Consider the following 10,547-nt stretch of genomic DNA (forward strand, 5'->3'; position numbering starts at 1 on the left):
GATAGAATCCATCTTCTCGGTTGAAATTGTCTCTGTGCTTGTATATGTGGATAGCCTCATGAACGAATCTCTCATGGAAGCCAGATGGCTTACAAAGAACCTCTGTCTTGGAAAAGTCAATGGCATGTGAGCCTACTGAATTAGAACAATGATCTGCCACGGCCGAGGTGTTGGTCCTACCGTGTTTAAGGTCTGCTTTGTGTTCACGAATGCGGTCCGAGACATGTAAGGAAAACCTGATTTCCAAATTTAACCTCCTCTTCAACAAAAGACCGGACCCACACACCAAAAAGTTAGATGTTAACAAAGTCGTAATTAATCGCAGTAACAGTTCTATTTCCGATGGTCTGAAATCCGTTTTAGCTAAAGGTCTAAACTTTGCAGTCACACCTAAACACATACCAGTTAATGATATAATTGCCCAAGTAGACGTTGCTCTCAGGGGCCTGGGTCACATCGCTGCAGACGTAGCAAGATCTGAAATCGCTGCAACCCTCAAAAACGCTAAGATGCCAGCTAGCAACCTCAGCAAAGATGAGCGTTTTGAATTATATAAATTAAAAAAGAAGAATGATATTGTAGTCCTCTCAGCTGACAAAGGCAATGCTACTGTCATCATGGATAAAATAGAATACAACAACAAAATTAAAGAATTACTCGACGATGGTAGTTATACAAAAATAAAAGAGATCCCACCAACAGCCTCGTCACACAAACCAACAAAATAATTTCTGATTCAACCGCATTAATTGATCAATCTAAACAGTTTTAGTTGAAACCTTCTGCTGCCAGGCCACCAAGATTATACGGCTTACCAAAAATACATAAAGTAGATACACCCCTTCGTCCCATAGTCTCTACTATCGGCTCCCCCACCTACAAACTAGCTCGTTTTTTGTCTGAAATCCTGCGTCCTTTCACTGGAAAGACCACCTCTGCGGTACAAAATTCTACTCACCTGGTATCGACAATCAAGGGTATTTCCCTGTCCCCAGACGACCTGCTTGTCAGTTTTGATGTAGTTTCCTTATTCACCAAGGTTCCTGTACCTGACACCATTGCAATCATTGAAGACTTGGTTCATCAAGGACTAAACACTGAGGTACCCCCTCTGGTGAGACACTGCTTAACCAATACATACTTCACTTGGAATGGAACTTTCTACAAACAAACTGAGGGCACCCCAATGGGCTCCCCCCTTTCTCCAGTTATAGCTAACATTTTCATGGAGAAATTTGAGACTGACGCCATCCAGACTGCCACTCTGCGCCCAACCTTATGGAAGAGGTACGTGGATGACACTTTTGTCATCTGGCCACATGGCCGGCCTGCTCTAGACCAATTCTTCGACCACATCAATTCCATACACCCAGCCATCAGATTTACCATGGAAGTCGAAATAGATGGCAAGATACCTTTTTTGGATGTCCTAATTAAAAAGAGACTTGATGGTTCAATGAGCCACTCTGTCTACAGGAAAGCTACCCATACGGATGCTTATCTGAAACCGGATTCCCACCACCATCCATCACAGAAGAATTCTCTCATCAAGACTCTGTATCATAGAGCCCAATGCATATCCGACCAGGAACACATAAGCAGTGAACTCAAGCACGTACACCAAGCTCTTAGGGCTAATGGTTACTCCGACTATACAATCCGCAAAGCTATCACTCAAACCATGAAGAAGAACCCTCTTGAGGAGCCTTTCAAAACCATCACTTTACCCTACATTGCGGGGATCACAAAAAAGATCTCCAAAATCTTGAATAAACACAAGATCCAGGTCCGTTTCAGCACATTACATAAAATCCGTGATCTGATTTCGTCTGTAAAAGATGTGATTCCGGACATACAATACCCTGGTGTCTACAAACTAAGTTGCCTCTGTGGTAGTAGTTACATTGGAGAAACCAAACGCCATGTCTCGGACCGCATTCGTGAACACAAAGCAGACCTTAAACACGGTAGGACCAACACCTCGGCCGTGGCAGATCATTGTTCTAATTCAGTAGGCTCACATGCCATTGACTTTTCCAAGACAGAGGTTCTTTGTAAGCCATCTGGCTTCCATGAGAGATTCGTTCATGAGGCTATCCACATATACAAGCACAGAGACAATTTCAACCGAGAAGATGGATTCTATCTTAGCAATCATTGGAAAGATTTGATAAACCATTTCAGGTCTTAATTGATTGTTCACGCTTACAGTGGCTTTCAGACAGCATACATTATAAAAAAATTCGTCTCCCCCCTCCTCTTTTCAGAATATAGATGGACTAGTCCTAAATAAACTGCCAAATCGTTGCGCGTGGCGCTAACGTTTTTATAAATAAATAAATGCGCCGTTTAAAAATACATTTATGCAAACCAACACACCTGAAGACGACCGTTTGAGTTATGGTCGAAACGTCGTGAGAATTTTTTATTGTTTTATATATATTTTATTATTTTGTTGTTTCCCTTCAACGTGACTTTACCGAAAAAACTAAGCATATATATGCTAATTCCTTTGTCAAGGCGCTTGGTGTTTTTCTTCTCACACAGCTTAAAGGTCGTGATCTAAGCGTGGCTTCTTCCACTCCAGCGCTGTCCTCCTGACAGTCTCGTCCCTTCACCTGATGAAGGCCGCTTGTGTTGTGGCCGAAACGTCGTGATTTTTTGTTAATTTTTTTGTTATTTTATTTTCACCTACGTGACTTTACCCAATAGAACCAAAGAGTATGGATTCTAGCAGTCACGAAAGCTTTAAATATAGAAAAGTATGAAACATGTATTGATTATTGACATTTTGTGGAATGCATGGCTTAATCAGACAGTGAAGAAGGTTTAGATCAAAACAAACAACAGGTTAAATTTTGATTTAAAGCTTTCGTGACTTCAGTGATTCATATTCTTGGTTCTTTTGGTAAAGTCACGTTGAAGGGAAACAATAAAGGGAAACAATAAAATAATAAAATATATAAACAATAAAATTATAAAATATATATCTTATTATTTTATTGTTTCCCTTCAACGTGACTTTACCGAAAGAACCAAGAATATAAACAACAGGTTGACAAATTTCATACACTCACAGAGAGTTTTAATCAGCTTTGCTACAGTCAGAGCAACATGACAGCACTGTACAAGTAGTGGCAATGAAAGACGCACAACGTTTGTTTTGCATTCCTCAATTTACACGCATACATTTTTAGTAAAATAATTCCAGTTACTTTTCTTACTTCTTTGTAAAAACCCGGGGTGGGGGATTTGGGGTAATAACATACTAGAAGATTGGCATGTTATTGATGTTTACCACAGAAAATCCATTGAATGTCGCGTATTATTAATGGAAGGCTCTATTTAAACAGCTATAAATGTCAGGACCGAAAGTTTACAAGGTCTACTTCTGGTCTGGGAACAGCAGCTGACAGCGTTATCATCCATCGTGCATTGATTAACAGGCAGTCGAGTGAGAAAGGAAAGTCTGTTTCACGGATAACACCAACACCACGCTACCACTTGGCTCGGGTTCGCGTTTTGCATGTAAGTATTTATAAATGTTGAACTTATTTCGCACCGTACGTAGCCAACCGTGAGACTAATCGGAGGTGCGGGCGGGAGGGGGAGGGACAACAAACTTAACACAAAAAGCACTTGTAAAGAAATGAGTTTTCAATCTACATTCAGAGCGTTCCAGACGGAAGGCAGAGCGTTCCAGACGGTTAGCCAAAAGCAAACTTTGCGGCTCTCATATTCTCATCAGCGAACACACAAAAAAATAGAATTTTCACGGCACCAGGACCCACGGGTCAATACTCAACCCAGAAATCACTGCGCTGCCCAAAAAAATAAAACCCCCTCAAAACAAACCGATACAATTCGCCTTCTCACACAACTGCGGCGATGTGCTTACTAACTTCCCTGCAGGCTCTACCACTGTGCTATTGTATCATCGCAACGGTATCCCCGACCACAACTCGTGGTATGGCTGTGTGCATGGTGGGGGCGGGAGGGGGGGAGTTTAAGTTATTCTCGCTACAAGCCGCAGGACAGGTTATCACTTTCACGTTATAATTATGAGCCGATGCGAGAGACTCTTTCTCGTGAATAGAAACAACAACAAAGCTCCCCTCCGTTTCCGTAAACTCCTCATTGTGCCACGGTGTACATGGCACAGAATGCTTTTGAGCGTCGAGTCTGTGAATCAAACAAGTACAGCCACGTCATTGTGTTCCAAACCCCCGAAGCGTGCTATCCATCCAGCAGGAAAGACACAAAACACACACACACATGCACAGAAAGCTGTATATCTAATTACACACAAAACACGACTGCGACCAACTCTGGCTTTGGCAAAAGGCCCTCCCTTTTTTAGAGTTTGGCAAATAACACGGCACTCGCTCCTAGCAGTTCAATTTTTTTCACCCACCCCCCCCCCCCCCTGCAAAATCTGCAGGGTTGGGGGGGGGGAGAGAAATGCCCCCCTCTCGTCCCAACATGTGAATCGTGACCATTATGCAGAAGGAGAGAAGGCTGCGGCGGCTGTGATGATAGGACATTCTGTAAAGCGACGTGACACATGTACGCCTTCTGGAAACAAAGGCAGGTCTGTGCGCGCCAATCACTCGCTCCCGCGCCAGCCCATGCCTCTCATTCTTCCTTTGTTTTATTTTATGCTCCTATTTGTCGCGCTTTGAAATCAGCGGGCGAGCGGCACCAGAGTGCTGGGGGGTTGGGGGGGGGAAAGATGAGTTGGCGGGGGGGGGGGCTTTGCAGACTGGGAGTTGTACACAAAGACAAAGATCCCTCGTGTAGCCTTTAACAGACTGTTGGGGCAAGTGCTGTTAGCGAGCACATGTGAAAGTCGGCACGGCACATGAGGGGGTGGGTGGCCAGCAACCACGCCCGACCGTCTTTGTCTCCCCCGTGGCGATGTTTACACACCGCACTAGGTATTAATTTGAGGCTGAGTCGACCTAGGGGAGGCCCGGGACCGGCTCAAATAATCGTCACCGGTATTGATGGCCGTGAGCGGGACTCGAACTCGGGAAACTAACAGCACTTGCCCCAACAGTCTGTTAAGCCTATACGGGTGATCTTTACATTTGTATGCTTACATGAACACGCTCGAGGGCCGTGTGTGTGTGTAAAAAATCAGTCAGGTCTCTATTGAAAAAAAAAAGTATCAAATATTATACGTGATATAAAATATGATTGACATCGTTCTGGCAATGGAACCCTCTCGGCCGCCGCACTGGCATTATTAATAGGTGCTTGCTAAAAGCCCTTGCCCATTGCCTGCAGTGTAATAGATTATACTGGCGGACGGGTGAGGAGTCTTTGATCCATTGCCTCTCGTGTCACTCTAAAATTGCCCGCCGACATCATCAGATGTTGGCATCTGAGCAGGGCCGAAGCTGGGTTTTTCTCGAATGGAACACCGTCTGGGGAATACTAAATGTCGCCGGCTTGGGCTGCAGAGAGGTGACCAGGTGACGGCAGGACAGCAATGGGGGTTTTGTTATTGTTGTTGAATCCATAATGTGCGCGTTGCTTCGAATGTGTCCTGCTCGCGTGCGTTAGGTTTTCTCTGGGCGCTCTCCACATTCCAAACATTCATTTGTGGAACTGGTCTGACCACGCGACGCAGAGCCCCGCTGAAAAAAAATCTTGACATTAAATGATGCTTTCCCGAGTAAATAAAAGGCATGATTATGCACATTATGAGAAACATTATCTGTGCGTCTGTGGGTTTGCCAGTTACAGCATCTGCTTGAGCAATTTTCACCGTACAGAGGGTTCATTCCGACTGCAAGGAACCAGAGGCCTATGGCATTGATGATGAGCTATGTACGATTGACGAACTGTGACCTCGGTAAAATAAAAATAAAAACATGACCAAACATAATTCACCACGCTAATCCTACGAGGGTTTATACATTGTTAATGTCGCTTAGCGTACCTCTAATTTTTAATGTGAGAGTATGTGAATGATTTTGTACAAAAATGTGAACATTCTGGGGTGGGGGAGGGGGGGAGCGAATGGGAGTGTTTTAGCAAGAGTTACGCGGTGACATTTCAAGGGCATCATCTCAATAACAAAAATAAATACATTTACATTTTTCATTTCCAAGGTGTATGAACTGGTGATTCGCTGGATAGAGATGGGACGGATAGACGGCAGAGGTGGCATCTATGGGATGGGACGGTGTTATTGTCGCTGCTGCTTCTTCTTCTGCGGTCACTCCTGCAGCTGCCTCTCTCTCCTCGTACGATTGCTCAGACTGCTACTGGCTGCTAGGTACTGCTATTGCTTCTGCTGCTACTGCGGATTATATTCCTGTTACTTCTACTACTAATAACTATTGGTACTACCCCTGCTGATGCTGTTGCTGCTGCTGCTGCTATGAGTGTGACTGCTAGGACGGAAGGCTGACAGCGTCGCATCACCCGTCTCTCACAGCAAGAAGGGTTCCCCAGGTTCGATTCCTCACTCGGGTGTCTGTGTCTCTGTGTGTGTGTGGAGTTGGCATATCCTCTCTCTGCCTGTTCTGCATCGGTTTTCTTCTGGGATTCTCCGGTTTCCACCCATAGCTTAAAAAAACCCTATAGAACGATATGTGGTATTGGCAAAGCATCCATACCAATCTATAAAAATCATGTATAAATTACTGAACTGGGATAACACACGATCCGTGGGTAAACACGCGTAACAGTATATATATTTTTTTATTTTACCAGGTAAGGCCCACTGAGCTATATGACTCTTTTTCAGAAGCGACCTGGCCACAATTGAAGTGGCTTATCATCACGGGGACATTTATAGTCGCCAGATACTCTTAGACAGCACGTTGGTTCTAAATGTGGAGGGAAAAATCAGGGGACCCGGAGAAAAATCCATGCGACCACCACGGGTCGGGACAGAGAGAGAGAAGATGCAAACTCAGGGTCGGTGATCGAACCCACGACCTCCTTCATACCAGGCGAGGCAGAAAACATCTCACCACCGTGGCGCCCCCAAACTGATCCTCTACTGCTGCTGCTGCTACTGCCGTCACCACCACAGCAGCCGCAGCAGCAGCAGCAGCAATGGCGTAGCACGCTGCGTGGTGTGCGGCGGGGAGCGGCCGAGGCCTCGGGCCGCCGCAGGCTCCGTGGCAGATGCGTGTTCGGGCGCGCTGCGGCGCTCTCCGGAAAATTGGGCCCTGGGGCGACACGCGACAGGGCCTGCCAACAAGAAAAGAAAGAAACTGGAGAGAGAGAGAGAGAGGGCGAGAGCCAGAGATAGAGAGAAAAAAGATGATATAAACCGTCTCCTCCCCACCAAAACACCCCCATCCATCCACCCCCCCAAGCCCGCTCCCCCGCCTCTCTTCCCCGCTACCACCACCACCACCAACCTCACCCCCCCCCCCCCACTGTCGCCCCGTCTTAAATGCTAATTTTCTACCCTTTGCGACGCGATGGCGCGTCGCGAAGACAGCGCTTCGCTTACCACACCGACCACCAATAAAACGAGACAGAGTCATTTTGACAGTGATGCCTACAAAACATCATCATCATCATAAATTATTATTATCATCACTGTTATCGTCGTTTTCACCAAAATAATCACCATCGTTTTTACGCATCTTTAAAGATTAGCAGCAACGGCATCATCAGCATCTTCATCATCGATGTAATCGATGTCGTTTTTGGTCAAACGTTTCATGATCACTCGTCGAAGAGCAACATCAAACATCATAAACCATCACGCAAACTCCGGTCATCGTCGCAGCAGCGGCTCTTGGCTAATCGTCGAACAAAAACGGCGTTCATCGCATCGCGCGCTTTCAAATGCACTTCTGCGGCCGTCTGGAACGCTCTTCCTTCCAATGTTAGGAAGCCACTGGAGCTACGATACACTTTCAAATCAGCTAGATTGACAAACTCATATCATAGAACTGCTTTTCTTGTTTAGTTTGTTGTCCTTCCCCCCGCACCTTCGGTGAGCACGGTTGGCTACGTACGGCGCGAAAGAAGTTCAACGTACATCTGCACATATGTCGTGTAATAGCGCCGGCTTGGGGACAGCGGCTGCGACTGTGGTGGACAGACAAGCGCACACGCCGGCGCGGGTGTGCACGGCGTGTGGGAAGAGCGGAGGAACTGGCGTGCAAGGCTCACGGAGGATACCATTTGGAGTGCCCTGGAACCTGTTAGCGGGTTCGAGAAGGGAGGCGCGGTGGGGACGGAGCCAGGCCGCGCTGGGGGTATAAAAGGAGCCCTGAACGGGGCACTCGTCGTCGCTAAACCTCTCGGCTAGACATTGCGCTATGAAGGAGAGCAGTTGGCCATCTCAGTCGGCGCCGTCAGTGTTAAGACTGCCGGTGTTGTGCACACGCTGGGCTGAGCTACTGTGGAGAGCGTGCGGACGAGACCGTGGAAGTTGTTGATGAAAAAAGAGTGCCTCCTAGAAACTCTGTCTCTGAATCGTTGACACTACACATGCATAATTATCATCGTGATCATCGTCCCGCAGCATCATCAGCGCCAGCGTCGTCACCAATGCGGGCGTTGTTAATTTATCACTCATTATCATCACCACTCGCCCGCACATTACAGTGATTGGCAGTAATCGTAATATAATTATCATCATCATCAGCAGCAGAAGTAGCATCAGTTCCTTTATTCGAGTATCAGCAGTAACAGCCGCATCATAATTAATAAGGGGACAATGTCACAGGAATGTAGTCAGTCTGGGTCATTGTCGTAGTAATGTCCCGCATGGAATCTCTTCTTCTTCTTCCACGCGTTTGTCCCACTCCGCCCTCTCCTGCGCCATCTCTCTTTCCGCTCCTCGTGCCACTGTGTCCGATGCCACCACATCACCCCCCACCACCCTCACCTCGTCTTCTTCTGCCTTCACCTTCATCTCTTTCCTTCCACTTCCATCACTTGCCACCTTCTGACCCAACAACATTTTCCCGTCGTCTCGCAACATGACCGAGCCACACACACAGCCTATTCTCACTCATCCATCTTCTCTGTGATTTCTACCAATGTCTCGCATTTGAATGGGGAGTGGCAACATCTACTGCTATTGCCGTTGTTGTAAATGAACGTTGCTGTTGCCGCGTCCGGCAGCGGTGCACAATCAACAACACCAAGCCAACACATTCGTCAATAACACCGTGGCCTTAAAAGGAAAACAAATCTAATAGGTAATGTTTCAAGCAAAGGCCCTGCCATAGCAAAGACAAAAATCCCCCGTATAGCCTTAACAAACTGTTGGGGCAAGTTCTGTTAGCCAGCACCTATTAAGGCTGGAACGGCACATGAGAGGGTGGGTGGGTAGCACCACTCCCGGCCGCCTTTGTCTCCCCAGTGGCAATGTTTACACACCACACCAGGTACTCATTTGAGGTTGAGTCGACCTAGGGGAGGCCCATGACCGATTCAGATATTCGTCACTAGTGTTGAAGAATATCTGAATCGAACTCAGGTCTCCAGGGTCGTGCCATAGCACATCACCCTAAACATGCATGTGTTATGTAGAAGGGCCATTGCCCGAAACGTTAGCTTATACATAGTTTCCCTTCTTTTCAGGCCACAGTGCTGACGAATGCACGGCCAACGACGCCACCACTAAATAACAATATCTGGTCAAGCCAATAATAAGCATAATGAGCAGCTTCTTTGGTTCTTTCGGTAAAGTCACGTAGAATGAGAATAAAATCATAAAATAAAACAATAAAATTCTCACGACGTTTTGGCCACAACAAAACGACGTGAGAATTTTATTGTTTTATTTTATCATTTTATTCTCATTCTACGTGACTTTACTGAAAGAACCAAATAATATGAATCTTTGCAGTCACGAAAGCTTTAAATCGAAATAATTAGCAGCGTTAGGGCTTATAGGTTGTCATCCTAACCACCATGAGATCACACTTGGCGTGTTTCCATTAATACAATACAGTATATATATAGAAACGTTCACTTGACTTAAAGCTTTCGTGACTGCAGGAATTCGTATTCTTTGGGTCTTTCGGTAAAGTCACGTAGATAGGTTGAAATAAAAGAACAAAAAAACAAAAACTACGACCTTTCTATCTACGCGACTTTACCGAAAGACCCAAATAATATAACATTCACGTTTAAATAAACAAAATGAATCGGCTTCCCAAAAAAAACCCCATTCGGTCACTTCAAATGTGCGATCAGGAGCAGCTGATAAGTGGGGGGGGGGGGGGGGGGGGTTACTCTCAGAGCTTAATTAGTAGAGAGATGCTACTTAAGAGGGCAGCCCGGCGATCATTGGCTTAACCCTACAATCTGAAAAGGCGGCACCACCTGGCGACAGGCGCCCAGGTGCAGCTCGTTTAGTGGCAGGTTGATGACGAAGAGAGATAAAGACGCGTGTGAGGCACCAGTCGCATGGACGGGCCCAAGGGAATATTGAACGGAGAGACAAAATTTGTGCCAACAGACAAAAATGCGGATAAATTCCAGCACGGATGGATGGACGAACAGGTGGATAAGACATTGGGAAAATGGATGGAAACAAACACAAATGGATG

The sequence above is a fragment of the Petromyzon marinus genome, chromosome 23 (genome assembly GCF_048934315.1).
Source record: "Petromyzon marinus isolate PM22_M1 ecotype Great Lakes invasive population chromosome 23, UKy_Petmar_22M1.pri1.0, whole genome shotgun sequence".
NCBI lineage: Eukaryota > Metazoa > Chordata > Hyperoartia > Petromyzontiformes > Petromyzontidae > Petromyzon > Petromyzon marinus.